The sequence below is a fragment of the Antedon bifida genome, chromosome 2 (assembly GCF_963402885.1).
Source record: "Antedon bifida chromosome 2, ecAntBifi1.1, whole genome shotgun sequence".
NCBI lineage: Eukaryota > Metazoa > Echinodermata > Crinoidea > Comatulida > Antedonidae > Antedon > Antedon bifida.
This window is the reverse complement of record NC_136227.1, coordinates 32,983,472-33,000,548: the sequence shown is the minus strand read 5'-3', so window position 1 is coordinate 33,000,548 and position 17,077 is coordinate 32,983,472. Positions and strand designations below refer to the sequence as shown.

The following is a 17,077-nucleotide window of genomic DNA, read 5'->3' as shown; positions in this document are numbered from 1 at the left end:
CACACGCACGACTGCTAGCTGCCTGTGTGTGGTGGAGGCCTACTAGTACTAGTACTAGGTAGGGGGATAACAATTGATGTGTTCATAAATATTTGTCACGTTAGTTAGGTGCCATGCAGGCACCAGTAGAGTCTAGGCCTAGCGTATTACCAAAAAAGAAACAAACTAACACCCAGCTTACCTAAGTTTTGTGGCTCTTAGAAGAAACTACAACAGGCCTTACCTACTAGGCCTAGGCCTAGACCTACACCTTTTTATTATTCATAAAGGCCGCGCTGTGTGAATTGATACCAAACCATTAACCACCTGCTCTACTCGTTTTAAATAGAAACCAAAGAGCGCCTTCAACGGACAACATGACACCGTACCAGTTTTTTAAAAATAATTTATTTTACCAATTTAATTTTTCATCACTATTTCGATATCAAAATATAACTCAATTCGTTTATTTTTTTCCTACCCAGAATTTAAATACAATACAACAACAATTGTTTAATTGTAACATATTTTACTATTTTAAGAAACTATGTATTAAATAATTTTATGAACATCTTTTTAACTTGGATTTTTAATCATAATTTTGTATTTTTAATGTATGGTTCTCACATTTTAGTATTTTTAGACTGTTTAATTTTAGCAATTTTTATTATATTATATAATTATGTATATTGTTATGTTTTATGCTGGACCTTTTGAAAAACAACAATGTCCCCTTTGTGGGACAACGTTGATATTGTCATCCAGTAGAAATATGTTTATAAATAAATAAATAAAAAATAAAAAATTGTTTTGTAATATTGCCGGCGCAGTGACGATGCGATAATGCTGAGTCATCATCATGATGACCGAAAGATGTCAGTTTTAGCATAAAAAACACTATACCGGTAGCAAATATGTAAAAGGTATAAGATGATGAATGCCGACTGGACAAAGAAAGACAATGGAAGAATATGAGAATTGTTTGAAGGTTTGCTTGGCGAAATCAAATGTATATAAAGTTTGCAGTACCCACGTACGCGTATATGAGTTCTGAAATGAATGAATATTGTTGGGTTTCTCGACGTTTCAATCATTAATTTACTTTGATCATCCTGTTTGTGAGAATCAGAAAACAAACTCCTCACTCTTAAGCAGGACGTCGGATCATAATTATCTATGAACGTCAAAGCATAATTGATCGAAACGTTGAGCTCACGTCATTTTCAGAACCAAATAGGTTATACCGTACGTTTTATTTAAAAATGCTATTATGTATATTGATCTTGACATTTAAATCGAGGATTCTGTGTGTTTTTCTAAAAATAGTTTAGTGTAATTTTGAGTGAATAATGATAGACTTCAGTAATCCTATTGTGTATCTACAGAAAGACCTGCACCAGACTGTGCAACAGCTTTTGTGACGTCACGGCCAACCGGGCGGCCAACGTCAATAGCGGCATGTGATCGTGATATTAAAGTTGACCTAAGGGGTGAAGTTGCTTCCAAATGAATATTGGAATAATTTTGCAATTTATATTTGTATAAGTATTTTTGGATACAATCATCAATCTACCTACCAGAAAAATTATTATCTGTAATCACGAATTGCAATTTTTTTATTACTATGTCGGATACATTTGTTTGTTTGTTTGTTTTATTCGGTACAATCAACATACCAAGGATTACCCATAGATCTAAGCTTTCCAATGGGATGGGGTCCTTAACAAAAACATAGACAATTTCACAAAAATATAACAACATTACTAACATAAAGCTTTATAACACGTTTATACTCATTAGGTGTTTTTATACCTTTTATGTTTGATGGAAGATTATTCCAATCTTTAATATAGTATGATAATAAAAATATGTTTTCGAAGCTAACACTTTGATATTAGGAATTACAAAATGTTCATTTAATTTCCTCGTACAGTACGTATGTTGTTTAGAAATATTTGTAAAAATTGTCTGCTAACAAAGTCGAATCTACATCATGGTATATCTTATAGGCGTGGACCTATAATAGTGTAATCTACATCATGGTATATCTTATAGGCGTGGACCTATAATAGTGGAATCTACATCATGGTATATCTTATAGGCGTGGACCTATAATAGTGGAATCTACATCATGGTATATCTTATAGGCGTGGACCTATAATAATACCTGAAGTCTATTTTAGAAATCTAACTCTGTTGTTTATGTTCAGATAACCAACAGCTTTTAGTTGTTCCTGCAATGTGTGCCCTAGGGGCAATGTGTGCCCTAGGGCCAATGTGTGCCTTAGGGGCAATGTGTGCCCTAGGGCCAATGTGTGCCCTAGGGTCAATGTGTGCCCTAGGGGCAATGTGTGCCCTAGGGGAAATGTGTGCCCTAGGGTCAATGTGTGCCCTAGGGCCAATGTGTGCCCTAGGGCCAATGTGTGCCCTAGGGCCAATGTGTGCCCTAGGGGCAATGTGTGCCCTTGGGCCAATGTGTGCCCTAGAGCCAATGTGTGCCCTTGGGAAATGTGTGCCCTAGAGCCAATGTGTGCCCTAGGGCCAATGTGTGTCCTAAGGGCAATGTGTGCCCTAGGGGCAATGTATGCCCTAGGGGCAATGTGAGCCCTAGGGCCAATGTTGAGAATAAACTGTACAATTTTGTTTTGGGTTACCTGGAGTTTATTTGGAAGGAATGAAGTTATACCAGAATACCAGGATGTTGCAGCATAGTCGAAAATACACTGAATTAATGCAGAGCATAAAAGTTTCCTACTTTGCTTGTCCAACCAAACAGCTAGCCTGTCTGTACAGAAATTTCAATCTGGTTGAATTTGCTTTAGTTTCATAATACATATTCTTCATTTGAAATGCAGTTATCAATTAGTAAATCAAGGTGCTTATAGAATCATGACTAAGGATATTTGATCATTAAAAGTGATTTTGAAATTCTCAATATTTTTAACTTTTCTTTCAAACAAAATGCACTCCGTTTTTTGTGGGTGCATGGACAAAACTTATTTTGAACTAACCACTTGTAACATAATTCCATACCATGACCTAGTTTATGTGAAATGTATAATGGATCACGATGAGCCACCAATCGGCAATAGTTTGCTATCATTATCAATACGACATATCGATAATATAACAAATATAAAGGAGCGGGCCTAGAATACTGCCCTGTGAAACTCCATGAGTACATTGTAATGTTGGGAAAATATTAATCAATACAAACAATTTGTCCTCTATTTGATAAATAAGATCTAAACCAATCGATCGACCCAATCCCCATTGCCTCTAATTTCTTACAAAGGATAGAGTGGTCAACGGTATCAAACTCCTTCTGCAGGTCAAGCATGACCATGTCTACAAAATTACCTTTTGAAATTTGACTTCTAAGACAATCATTTAGGTGAATGAGGACTGAGTCGGTAGAGAAGCCTCTTATAAGACAATCATTTAAGTGAATGAGGACTGAGTCGGTAGAGAAGCCTCTTATAAGACAATCATTTAGGTGAATAAGGACTGAGTCGGTAGAGAAGCCTCTTATAAGACAATCATTTAGGTGAATGAGGACTGAGTCGGTAGAGAAGCCTCTTCTAAGACAATCATTTAGGTGAATGAGGACTGAGTCGGTAGAGAAGCCTCTTATAAGACAATCATTTAGGTGAATGAGGACTGAGTCGGTAGAGAAGCCTCTTATAAGACAATCATTTAGGTGAATGAGGACTGAGTCGGTAGAGAAGCCTCTTATAAGACAATCATTTAGGTGAATGAGGACTGAGTCGGTAGAGAAGCCTCTTATAAGACAATCATTTAGGTGAATGAGGACTAAGTCGGTAGAGAAGCCTCTTCTAAGACAATCATTTAGGTGAATGAGGACTGAGTCGGTAGAGAAGCCTCTTCTAAGACAATCATTTAGGTGAATGAGGACTGAGTCGGTAGAGAAGCCTCTTATAAGACAATCATTTAGGTGAATGAGGACTGAGTCGGTAGAGAAGCCTCTTATAAGACAATCATTTAGGTGAATAAGGACTGAGTCGGTAGAGAAGCCTCTTATAAGACAATCATTTAGGTGAATGAGGACTGAGTCGGTAGAGAAGCCTCTTATAAGACAATCATTTAGGTGAATAAGGACTGAGTCGGTAGAGAAGCCTCTTATAAGACAATCATTTAGGTGAATGAGGACTGAGTCGGTAGAGAAGCCTCTTATAAGACAATCATTTAGGTGAATGAGGACTGAGTCGGTAGAGAAGCCTCTTATAAGACAATCATTTAGGTAAATGAGGACTGAGTCGGTAGAGAAGCCTCTTATAAGACAATCATTTAGGTGAATGAGGACTGAGTCGGTAGAGAAGCCTCTTATAAGACAATCATTTAGGTGAATAAGGACTGAGTCGGTAGAGAAGCCTCTTATAAGACAATCATTTAGGTGAATGAGGACTGAGTCGGTAGAGAAGCCTCTTATAAGACAATCATTTAGGTGAATAAGGACTGAGTCGGTAGAGAAGCCTCTTATAAGACAATCATTTAGGTGAATGAGGACTGAGTCGGTAGAGAAGCCTCTTATAAGACAATCATTTAGGTGAATGAGGACTGAGTCGGTAGAGAAGCCTCTTATAAGACAATCATTTAGGTGAATGAGGACTGAGTCGGTAGAGAAGCCTCTTCTAAGACAATCATTTAGGTGAATGAGGACTGAGTCGGTAGAGAAGCCTCTTATAAGACAATCATTTAGGTGAATGAGGACTGAGTCGGTAGAGAAGCCTCTTATAAGACAATCATTTAGGTGAATAAGGACTGAGTCGGTAGAGAAGCCTCTTCTAAGACAATCATTTAGGTGAATGAGGACTGAGTCGGTAGAGAAGCCTCTTATAAGACAATCATTTAGGTGAATGAGGACTGAGTCGGTAGAGAAGCCTCTTATAAGACAATCATTTAGGTGAATGAGGACTGAGTCGGTAGAGAAGCCTCTTATAAGACAATCATTTAGGTGAATGAGGACTGAGTCGGTAGAGAAGCCTCTTCTAAGACAATCATTTAGGTGAATGAGGACTGAGTCGGTAGAGAAGCCTCTTATAAGACAATCATTTAGGTAAATGAGGACTGAGTCGGTAGAGAAGCCTCTTCTAAGACAATCATTTAGGTGAATGAGGACTGAGTCGGTAGAGAAGCCTCTTATAAGACAATCATTTAGGTGAATGAGGACTGAGTCGGTAGAGAAGCCTCTTCTAAGACAATCATTTAGGTGAATGAGGACTGAGTCGGTAGAGAAGCCTCTTCTAAGACAATCATTTAGGTGAATGAGGACTGAGTCGGTAGAGAAGCCTCTTCTAAGACAATCATTTAGGTGAATGAGGACTGAGTCGGTAGAGAAGCCTCTTCTAAGACAATCATTTAGGTGAATGAGGACTGAGTCGGTAGAGAAGCCTCTTCTAAGACAATCATTTAGGTGAATGAGGACTGAGTCGGTAGAGAAGCCTCTTATAAGACAATCATTTAGGTGAATGAGGACTGAGTCGGTAGAGAAGCCTCTTCTAAGACAATCATTTAGGTGAATGAGGACTGAGTCGGTAGAGAAGCCTCTTATAAGACAATCATTTAGGTGAATGAGGACTGAGTCGGTAGAGAAGCCTCTTATAAGACAATCATTTAGGTGAATGAGGACTGAGTCGGTAGAGAAGCCTCTTCTAAGACAATCATTTAGGTGAATGAGGACTGAGTCGGTAGAGAAGCCTCTTCTAAGACAATCATTTAGGTGAATGAGGACTGAGTCGGTAGAGAAGCCTCTTCTAAGACAATCATTTAGGTGAATGAGGACTGAGTCGGTAGAGAAGCCTCTTCTAAGACAATCATTTAGGTGAATGAGGACTGAGTCGGTAGAGAAGCCTCTTATAAGACAATCATTTAGGTGAATGAGGACTGAGTCGGTAGAGAAGCCTCTTATAAGACAATCATTTAGGTGAATGAGGACTGAGTCGGTAGAGAAGCCTTTTATAAGACAATCATTTAGGTGAATGAGGACTGAGTCGGTAGAGAAGCTTCTTCTAAGACAATCATTTAGGTGAATGAGGACTGAGTCGGTAGAGAAGCCTTTTATAAGACAATCATTTAGGTGAATGAGGACTGAGTCGGTAGAGAAGCTTCTTCTAAGACAATCATTTAGGTGAATGAGGACTGAGTCGGTAGAGAAGCCTTTTATAAGACAATCATTTAGGTGAATGAGGACTGAGTCGGTAGAGAAGCCTCTTCTAAGACAATCATTTAGGTGAATAAGGACTGAGTCGGTAGAGAAGCCTCTTATAAGACAATCATTTAGGTAAATGAGGACTGAGTCGGTAGAGAAGCCTCTTATAAGACAATCATTTAGGTGAATAAGGACTGAGTCGGTAGAGAAGCCTCTTATAAGACAATCATTTAGGTGAATGAGGACTGAGTCGGTAGAGAAGCCTCTTATAAGACAATCATTTAGGTGAATGAGGACTGAGTCGGTAGAGAAGCCTCTTATAAGACAATCATTTAGGTGAATGAGGACTGAGTCGGTAGAGAAGCCTCTTATAAGACAATCATTTAGGTGAATGAGGACTGAGTCGGTAGAGAAGCCTTTTATAAGACAATCATTTAGGTGAATGAGGACTGAGTCGGTAGAGAAGCCTCTTCTAAGACAATCATTTAGGTGAATGAGGACTGAGTCGGTAGAGAAGCCTCTTCTAAGACAATCATTTAGGTGAATGAGGACTGAGTCGGTAGAGAAGCCTCTTATAAGACAATCATTTAGGTGAATGAGGACTGAGTCGGTAGAGAAGCCTCTTATAAGACAATCATTTAGGTGAATGAGGACTGAGTCGGTAGAGAAGCCTCTTATAAGACAATCATTTAGGTGAATGAGGACTGAGTCGGTAGAGAAGCCTCTTATAAGACAATCATTTAGGTGAATGAGGACTGAGTCGGTAGAGAAGCCTCTTCTAAGACAATCATTTAGGTGAATGAGGACTGAGTCGGTAGAGAAGCCTCTTATAAAACAATCATTTAGGTGAATGAGGACTGAGTCGGTAGAGAAGCCTCTTATAAGACAATCATTTAGGTGAATGAGGACTGAGTCGGTAGAGAAGCCTCTTCTAAGACAATCATTTAGGTGAATGAGGACTGAGTCGGTAGAGAAGCCTCTTCTAAGACAATCATTTAGGTGAATGAGGACTGAGTCGGTAGAGAAGCCTCTTATAAGACAATCATTTAGGTGAATGAGGACTGAGTCGGTAGAGAAGCCTCTTATAAGACAATCATTTAGGTGAATGAGGACTGAGTCGGTAGAGAAGCCTCTTCTAAGACAATCATTTAGGTGAATGAGGACTGAGTCGGTAGAGAAGCCTCTTATAAGACAATCATTTAGGTGAACGAGGACTGAGTCGGTAGAGAAGCCTCTTATAAGACAATCATTTAGGTGAATGAGGACTGAGTCGGTAGAGAAGCCTCTTATAAGACAATCATTTAGGTGAATGAGGACTGAGTCGGTAGAGAAGCCTCTTATAAGACAATCATTTAGGTGAATGAGGACTGAGTCGGTAGAGAAGCCTCTTCTAAGACAATCATTTAGGTGAATGAGGACTGAGTCGGTAGAGAAGCCTCTTCTAAGACAATCATTTAGGTGAATAAGGACTGAGTCGGTAGAGAAGCCTCTTCTAAGACAATCATTTAGGTGAATGAGGACTGAGTCGGTAGAGAAGCCTTTTATAAGACAATCATTTAGGTGAATGAGGACTGAGTTGGTAGAGAAGCCTCTTCTAAAACCACTTTGAAAAGTAGACAATAAATTATTGTCAGACAAGTACTTTTCACGTTGATTTTATAAACTACTTTTTCCAAAATTTTAGATACGGTACTTAAAATACAAATTGATATGTAATTCTTTATATTATCTTTGGGACCTTCCTTATGGAGAGGCAACACCTTAGCTAATTCCATATCACCACGAACAGAATTCTTAATTATAGATTTGTTAATAATAAACGTTAAAGGCTTTTTAAGAATCTGACTGGAATTTTATCAAAAATGTTTTCTTCGGTAACTTCAGGTAAAACTAATTTGTTCGGAAACACATTTCTAGAGTTGTAAAATGATTAAATAAATTTAGAGTCAGTATAATTATGAAGTATTGCACAAATAGAGTTCAGATACCAGATCAGAATCAATATTAAAAAAATAGTTATTAAAATGATTAGATATAGTACAAGTATTAAAACAGTTAATGCCGTCTATATTTATACACAAATGTGAATTCTCATTTCTTTTAGTATTTAAACCAATTCCATTTAGGTGTTTCCATAACATTCATTTTGCAGTTTTTAAATATTATTTAAAAAGATTTTAGCTGGTAATTTTCTAAAAATACTTTCTATGGAATTTTGAATGGAATATTTATAGACATCGTACGACGCTGCCGATATAATCGTGTACATTGTGTTTCAACAGAAAGAGCGTTGTACCATGGAATAGCTTTTGTGACGTCACGGACAAAGTCAATATAGCATACATACGTGGATTATGAATAATAATTACACAGTAGTTGTCGTCAAAGGGAGTGGTGCAGTTGATGCTATAAATCGTCACATTTGACTGTATCGGTATATTGATAGTCCAGATACGAGATCCAGTTACAGTCCAGTCTTAAGCCAATTTGTAAGTTTACAATATTTCATTAATATAGTTCGGAACAATAATATGAGAATATAAGGCATAGTTCTGATGGTTATGCTTCCATGGATATTTGGAGTAGAGTGTGGGTTGTGGTAAATGTCTTGTTAATATCACTGAACGTACTATTCTGTGTACCACACACTAATCGTCAACAAACGGCGAGTTTCTCTGAGTAACAAAAGAATGCCATCACAACAAACAAAATATATCATATTATAAGCTAGATAATTATAATACTTATGTATGTTTTTTATATTTGAGTACGGTCCTATACAAAGCTAACATTCAATCTCATTTTGCCAGTGATTGCCGAACCTGATCATAATCCTCGGGTGATTGTCGAACCTGATCATAATCCTCGGCTGATTGCTGAACCTGATCATAATCCTCGGGTGATTACCGAACCTGATCATAATCCTCGGGTGATTGCCGAACCTGATCATAATCCTCGGCTGATTACCGAACCTGATCTTAATCATAAATGTAGCGGGTGTTCACTCCTCTTGCGTTCTGCGCAATACTAACACCGCCAACTACAATAATACATTTGTATTGCAACTTAAAGGAAACATTACAACAGTTGGTACTTAAGTGAAAAGGCTCTGACGACGACAAAAGAGGAAACATTGTTCATAGCAACAGACGACCTCGTTAACCTGTAAGTAATCTATATTTGTTTCTGTTTTGTAGGTGAGAATCATCGAATTTGTCCATTCTTACCTTTCTTTGCTAATAATATAATGTATACACTCTTAACAACAACGCATGCATTTTCTCGTCTCTTAATTCAGAATGTGGCCATCACAATAAACACAACAGATAAAATACTTACATTTCTGTTTTAATCATTTTACTATGCTAGTGTAATACAGTAAATTCGTTTAATCTTGACTATTCCATTTTGGTGAGGTTACTCCAGTTTGTCACTGATTACCCAACCTATCCAATATAATCCTAAGTACGCGTGCGAAACATGAAGAACATTATAAATTACCCGAATGCTCGTCACTAAATTGACTATGAACAAACTGCACACGATCGTTTCATACCAAGTTCAATACTTGGTATGAAACGTCACTTCATAAGTTTGACATATTTCACCAACCCTATTTGATCTAATCTAACAGACTCATACAGAGGTAAATAAGATAAAGATAAGATAAAACCTAAATTTATCCAAATTATACCAAAATGGTTGTTAAAAAGGAATTATTACTACTAACTTAGCAGGTATCATTCAGGAAAGTCATTGTTAATTGAAACATTTTTTCTAGACAAATCGTGCAAATAAAATACGCTAAAAATGCTTTTTAGTCGAAAGAAAAGATACGGGACGCTGTTTGATGACATTGATAAATAATTGTGCAAACACATATAGTTTAGATTTGTTTCAACTCCTCTATAATGTGGTGCGTAGATTTGTAAAAACTAGGGCTACAAAAAAGAATTTGGCAAATGGTGACATCCATAATGGCTTCTGATTCTGAATGAACGAGCAATAATAACCTTATAATACTGCATGTTTCGATGGAATGGTTAAACTTTTTTTTTAATTCTCTTTTTCAACTAAAGTACGTGGAAAAAATTACTATTCTATAAAAAAATGTCTACAAACCAAAATACGAATCAATATAAAATATTTATGACCACATTTTTTCGCCGCACTTTATGGAATGAAAGGAAAGAAATTAAATTGTGATTTCTGATGTGTGCATTTAATTGTGTTTGTTTTGGAGATACCTTGATATAATTAATGCCTATACTGTACATAAGCGAGCATAGCATAATAGTTGTAATCAATCAAAACTACCTATTTTTTTTTTATTGTGTTTTCACTCTTGAATATTATTTTGATTCCTACTTCTTATAATATTATGTTTTATGTATTTTATATTTGATTTTTTTTTTGTGCCACTAATTTTAAAAGGTGATAACCAATGAATTAAACAATTTTATATAACACCTACATACATTTATGTCATTTGATTGGATGATTGTATCACATGGCGTGAAATAGTACGTACTATTTAACGATCGTGAAAAAGTACTTTTTTTTTCGCGTATATCCAATACAGCACCGTCTGTTCTGTGACGCGCACCACGCGATCGCTCCTTCACAACGAGATCAGAACAATGACAGTGGCAATGACAAGAATCTATTTCGATGTTCTATAACAAATACGGTAATGAATGTTTTTATATTCGTTCTATTTCATATTTAAAACTCAAGACGATGCTGCTAGGTATATGGTAAATAATGTACGCCTATGAAAAAAAAATGTACTGGTATAATGAACTGTGTGAAATCAATGACTTTTGACATTTTTGGTCCAACTGAATAAAACATAAAATGAGAGCATTATTTCTATATACAATCAAATATTTGGTCTATTATGCTTATTAATAATATTCTGAAAATGTGTACAATTCAAAAAGTATTTTTAAAAACGGTAGAAAAAAAACATTTCTATCGAAGTTGCTAAAATCAGTAAAAAAGTAAAATTTGACAAAATTAAATTTATTATTATTCTTTACAGATTCAAAATGGATGAAAATGTTGTAGAATTCCAAACATTTCTGAGTGAACTCAGTGAATACTATGCTGGTGTAAAGATGCGATGGCTGAGAATGCTTCTATTTAGTATTATACCCATTGGAACTCTTGGTGAAAAATCAGCCCTAGTTTTATTTAATCAACTTACTGACCGTGGATGTATTTCCAAAACTGATGTGAAGCTGTTGTCGGACATTGCTGAAGTAACCATGATGGCCTTAGCAACAAAACGCATAGACAAATATAAGAACACTATCCAAAGTAGCGAAACAGCGGGTGTAGGATTAACAGCATATCGCAGAGCAATGTTTAATGTGCTAACTAACACTGACGAAGACGATTTGATGAGGGTTATTGGTTTCTACAAATTGAGTGACCACAACTATAACAACATATGGGATGTTGTATATCACATTGAGAAAGCCGGACGCTTGAATTCACAAGACGACCGTGACACTTTTGCAAAGCTTATAAACCAACATGCACAAAGTTTTCTAAAAGGTAGATTGCCACATTATTTGCATAATACACTTACTTACGAATATTATTATAAAACCAATCTCGGTTGGGCCAGTTTGTTTTTTCTCAGTTTCACAGTTTCAAAATTAATAATAATAAACAAAATAACACCCATGTTAAGTCCGAATAAAGGTGCATGTTATGAACATAAATATTCTGTTATGTTAGTTATATTTGAATGAAACATAATTTATATTAAATTAATGCTCCCAATAATTGAATTATTAAGATGTATAAAACATTCATTGTAAATTCAGGTTTTTTTACTTTCATTTATTAAATAGGTCAAGTGGCAACCAGTAGTAATGAAGAACAAGGAATGCCAAAAGAAGTTAAATCAGAAACAGGTTAGTTACTAATAATGTACCGTATAATTTTGCTCTCAATCGGTAGTTTTTTAGGTAGAATAAAAATAATAATTGTTTATTAATTTTTTTTTCCTATTATTTGATTATTAAAATAGGTCAAGTGGCGACCAGTAGTAATGAAGAACAAGGAATGCGAAAAAGATTTAAATCAGAAACAGGTTAGTTACTAATAATGTACCGTATAATTTTGCTCTCAATCGGTAGTTTTTTAGGTAGAATAAGTATTTCATTTTTTTTATTCTTATTATTATTTTATTATTAAAACAGGGCAAGTGGCAACCAGTAGTAATGAAGAACAAGGAATTCGAAAAGAGGGTAAATCAGAAACAGGTTAGTTGCTCTCAGAATAATATTTAAACAAAATCCTTTTGGATGTTTAATTCCAATCCTGACCACAATGTAGAACGATATAATAATTAGGAAGCTTCATTGTTTTAAAAACGAAATGTTGTTAACATCATAATAAGTAAGACTCATATTACACATATTATTATTCTTTGAGATCCAATAAGCTTAATTCTAATCCGCATTGCAAAGTTTGTTTACTGAATACAAATAATAGGTCTACTAAAAAGAGGACGTCACTAGTTCCGATAGATTAAAATTTGTGTTTGCCGCCCTCTATAATTCCGCTTATACTACAATTCATTTCATTTCTTTATTCGACAACAAGCGGTCCAGGGGTTATTCAATGAAAACACGAAAGTTGCAACAATAACTCCATTAACCATAAAGTGTGTGATTAAAGTTTCTGATACTGGCGAAAACATAAACAACAATAATATATACATGGGAAAATTTGTAAGTGAATACTTGGCCTCATACTACATTTCTGTAACAATCAAACATTCTTAAAGCATTAAAAAACATGAGATGAGTAGTAATAATTTTTATTTTTAATTCATTTATATGTAATTTTAATTTCTATGGACCAGAGATTCCGAGATTAAATAATAAAAGATTGAATGAATAATAAAATCACATCGTCTTGCTCATTATAAAATCATAATTAATTTGAAAATAAAATGTCTTCATAAAACAATTAATGTGATTTTGTAATCAAATTCAAAAATAGTAATTCACCGTAATATTTCATGTACTGCAGTTACAATCATCTTAGTTCAAATGTATAACATTGTTTAAAGTTTCGTTCTAATTAATGATCTATTATGTATGCCGCCCTCTATAATCCCTTTGATTTTGATGGATAGAGCATTTTATTAAGGCCTATAAATGCCCAATGGTATATGCCATTTGGCAAAAAATTGTGGATAATCATAAATAAATGTGATTATGACGTAGAGAATTGTGAATTAAGTTTCAATCATAAACATCTTACGCAACAAATAGCCTTTTAACATAATAACATACATGCATGGTATTATAAAAAAACAACATGTCACACCCTGGGTCGTGTATCATAACTCTTTTCACGAAAGACCAAAGAATAGAATATGTAAAATCAATTATATTTAATATTGCAAACGTGTGTTTACAACATAAGCTCCACGATAATTACCAGTTAATTTTAATTTAGGATATTATGGCAAGGTTTTTAATTCAATTATTTCGTACACGCGTGCAATATTTCAATTTTGAATAAAAGCAAATTTAATTGGAATTTTAACTTTTACTATTAAAGTTAATTGTCAAAACTATTACTTTGAACGCAATTTCTATTATATCTGTTATTTTTTTATTGCTTTCAACAAAAGTTGTACTGAGATGAATGAAAAATCTTATTTTGTTATACTACTGTACAACTCATTTTTTATTTCACCTACAAAAAAATGAATATATGCGTGTTACCGTAATGCTAATGTTGTAAACAATGAATCTAGAAAAATCAGCTTTACTAAAACTTCCAGCTAGTAGAAATACACACAGCTTATGTAGAACAGTCAACAGTTAATGGAGTAACGAAATTGCCTCACGCTAATGTAGTTTTACTATCGACAGCATAGAATTATTATATTTTTTACAAAATTGAACCTTTGTTTAAAAAAAAGCGACCGCCTTGCTTTCTTCCTAAAAGCGGCCATCCATCAGCATCAATGATTGATATCGTTTTACCATAAGCGGTGGATTGCTCTACATTTATCGGTTGTTACGATTTGCTGGCGACCACCAGTCGTTTAACAGAGTTTTCTTTCTGATTGATAATAAATTGTGCTTGTCGCCCTCTATATTATTTACTTGGTTTATTACTTTGGCGCGGCTTCAGCACTACTTATTGTATAATAATAGAAAATTGCAAATAAAATACATTTATTAACTAAATATTGTTTTTGCCATTTTTCTTCGTATCTAGACAAGATTGAAGAATATCTGCTTCAAAGACAAAGGAAATTGTGTAGCCAGGCCAGTAGATTTACACCAGCAACAATGCGTGATAGATACAAAGTTGACATTTCACAGATGTTTACCGATATGGAACTACTGAAAGAAGGTGAGAAGAATGAAGGCTGCAAACCAACAACATTAACAGAAGTGGTAGATGTTATCAATTCCAAACCTGGATGTAGAGCTCTTATAGATGGCGAGGGTGGGATAGGTAAAACTACCATATTAAGGCATTTATCATACAACTGGGCTACGGCTACTCAATCAATTAAATCATTTAAAGGTAAAATTGTATTTCTTTTAAGTGTACGGGATTTAGATAAAGATGACGACATCATTGATCTAATTTTAAAGCAAATTGATATGAAAGACTTTAGCAGGAACACAAAACTTCCACGAAATTCAGAGTTAATTCAAGATTTTCTAATAACCAATGACGATAAATTTGTATTTTTCTTAGACGGATTAGATGAATTGCGATTTAATAATCCAAGCGTAATTAGTCTGTTCAAAAAGAACAACCTAGCAAAAAGTACCGTGATACTTACTTCACGATCAGAAAACATAGATGAATTCGTAAAAGAGAGTAACGTACATGTAAGAGTTAAGGGATTTAATGACGAGAGCATAGGAAAGTATATTGACACACATTTTGAGTATTTTGAAAAACCAGAATTGGGAAAATCCCTTCGAAACGAATTGGATATTTTCATAGACTATGAGTATTGGGAAACACGTAAACATGAAGACGTATATTCAATGTGCAAAAATCCCATGCTGCTTTTTTCAATCTGTTTGCTGTGGCAAGACAGTCAAAGCCTTCCTACAGATAAAGCTGAACTCTTTAAAGAAATATTTCGTAATATTTTAAATCAGTTCAACAAACAAAAACAATTCGCAAAGCTTTCTAAATTTGAAGACACACCAGCAAAATACGTAAATGCTATGATTTTGTTGGGAAAATGTATGTATGATAGCTTGAAAGTAAATCAACTTTCAATAAACATGAAAGATTTGAATGATAAACATACGACTAAAGATTTGGTTGATATGTCCGTGAAACTTGGATTTGTTTATGAAGAAGCACCGATTTTAAAATCGAATTTTGAAATTATTTTTATGCCTCCTCACAAATTGATAGTAGAGTCATTGGTGGGATTTTACCTGTGCAAATTATGTGAAAGTGAAGGTATGGAGAATGAGTGCTCAGATGTACAAACATTACTTACACCATTGGATGATGATGAGTGGGAGGTGATACGAGAGAGTGAGCATTTATACAGAGCGACAGAGTTTGCAACTGGTTTCCTTGGTGATAAAGCTGGCGGTTTCCTCAAGCACTGGGTTACAAATCGTTTGTCAACATATCGCAATCTGCCGAGAAATTTAAACTTTGTTAAAAAACAACATATAGATGCTTTGGTAAATGAATTAATTAATCACATGACAAGCAAAGATTTAGAAATAAATAATCATTTGGATGATATATCTACCTCTATAAGAATGTTTATTGATCACATTAGTCCAGGTGTACAATGTGATGGGCATTTCATACGTCTAATTATGCAATTGTATTGTATGAAATTTGATAGTGGTAGTGTCCGTGACTTTAGTAGTAAGATGGCATTGGAGCGAAAGGGAAGAGTTATTGCACACATTTTAGGCATTGTAGATAAATGTGACGATGTTTGGATTCGGAATCTATCACGTGATGTATTTAATGACTTTGTATCAGAATGTTCTCTCAAACAAGTTCAATTAGCATTACGTCGTCTCTATATCTATCATAGTAAACTTCGCAACATTGATGTTAATACATTGTCTTCATTTCTCATTATGTGTCCTGAGCTGGAGATGCTTGCCATGAGGTTTTGCAATCTATCAGCTGACGTCATTCGTCACGTGTCTGAAAAGTGTGCAATAAGAAATATTACATTTGATCATTGTTAGTTTTCACTGATAACGTATGTTACTTCTACTATATAACAGACACATTTTAAAATCTCGCAGCAAGCAGGTGTCAATTTTTAATATCGCAAATAATTGCATTTCTAACATTAAATTTGTAATCAATATAAAAACGACCTTTTATATATAAATCGTATAGTAGATTAAATCAATATGATAATCTAAAACATAAAATGTTTTTAAACATTTTATTTTGACATACTTACCTTCATCGACGGAGCGCGCGCGCGTACTTCCGCACGCGGCACACTAGCAACGGAAGTAATAATTATTAACAGCTGTAGCATGCAGATAAACAAGAATGTTTGTTTCTTATTCATTATAATCTTTAAAAGCTGTGCTGCCATATTTAATGAAAATAATTCTTTTATAATAATGCAATGTTTTTTACTTGATATATTGTATAGAATTGGTTAAGTAATTATGTGATAGTATTATATATTAAATGTAATTAATACAACTCTTTATAATTAGGTTGGCTGGTTAAATACCAAAAGTAAAGCGGTACAACTTGAAATTATAAAACATAACATTAACATATTAATGATGAAACGTAATTTGTTATCAAAAGCAGTTTTATTAAATGAAAACGTAATTAGAAATTATATTAACAAATAAACACATAATGAGATGTCTTTGGCACAGTAACAACAGAACAAAGTTGTAGTAG

At 34.6% G+C, this 17,077-nt stretch overlaps 1 protein-coding gene across 1 annotated transcript in view; it reads left to right on the top strand.

The window, feature by feature from the left end:
• LOC144834630 (uncharacterized) overlaps nt 1-16,340 on the top strand; it is a 29,768-nt gene extending 13,428 nt beyond the window's left edge. The window contains exon 2 of the mRNA XM_078689511.1: nt 16,308-16,340. The gene's annotated coding sequence lies outside the window, so the exon portion shown is untranslated. The remainder of the gene's footprint in view (nt 1-16,307) is intronic.
• The last annotated feature ends 737 nt before the right edge of the window (nt 16,341-17,077 follow it).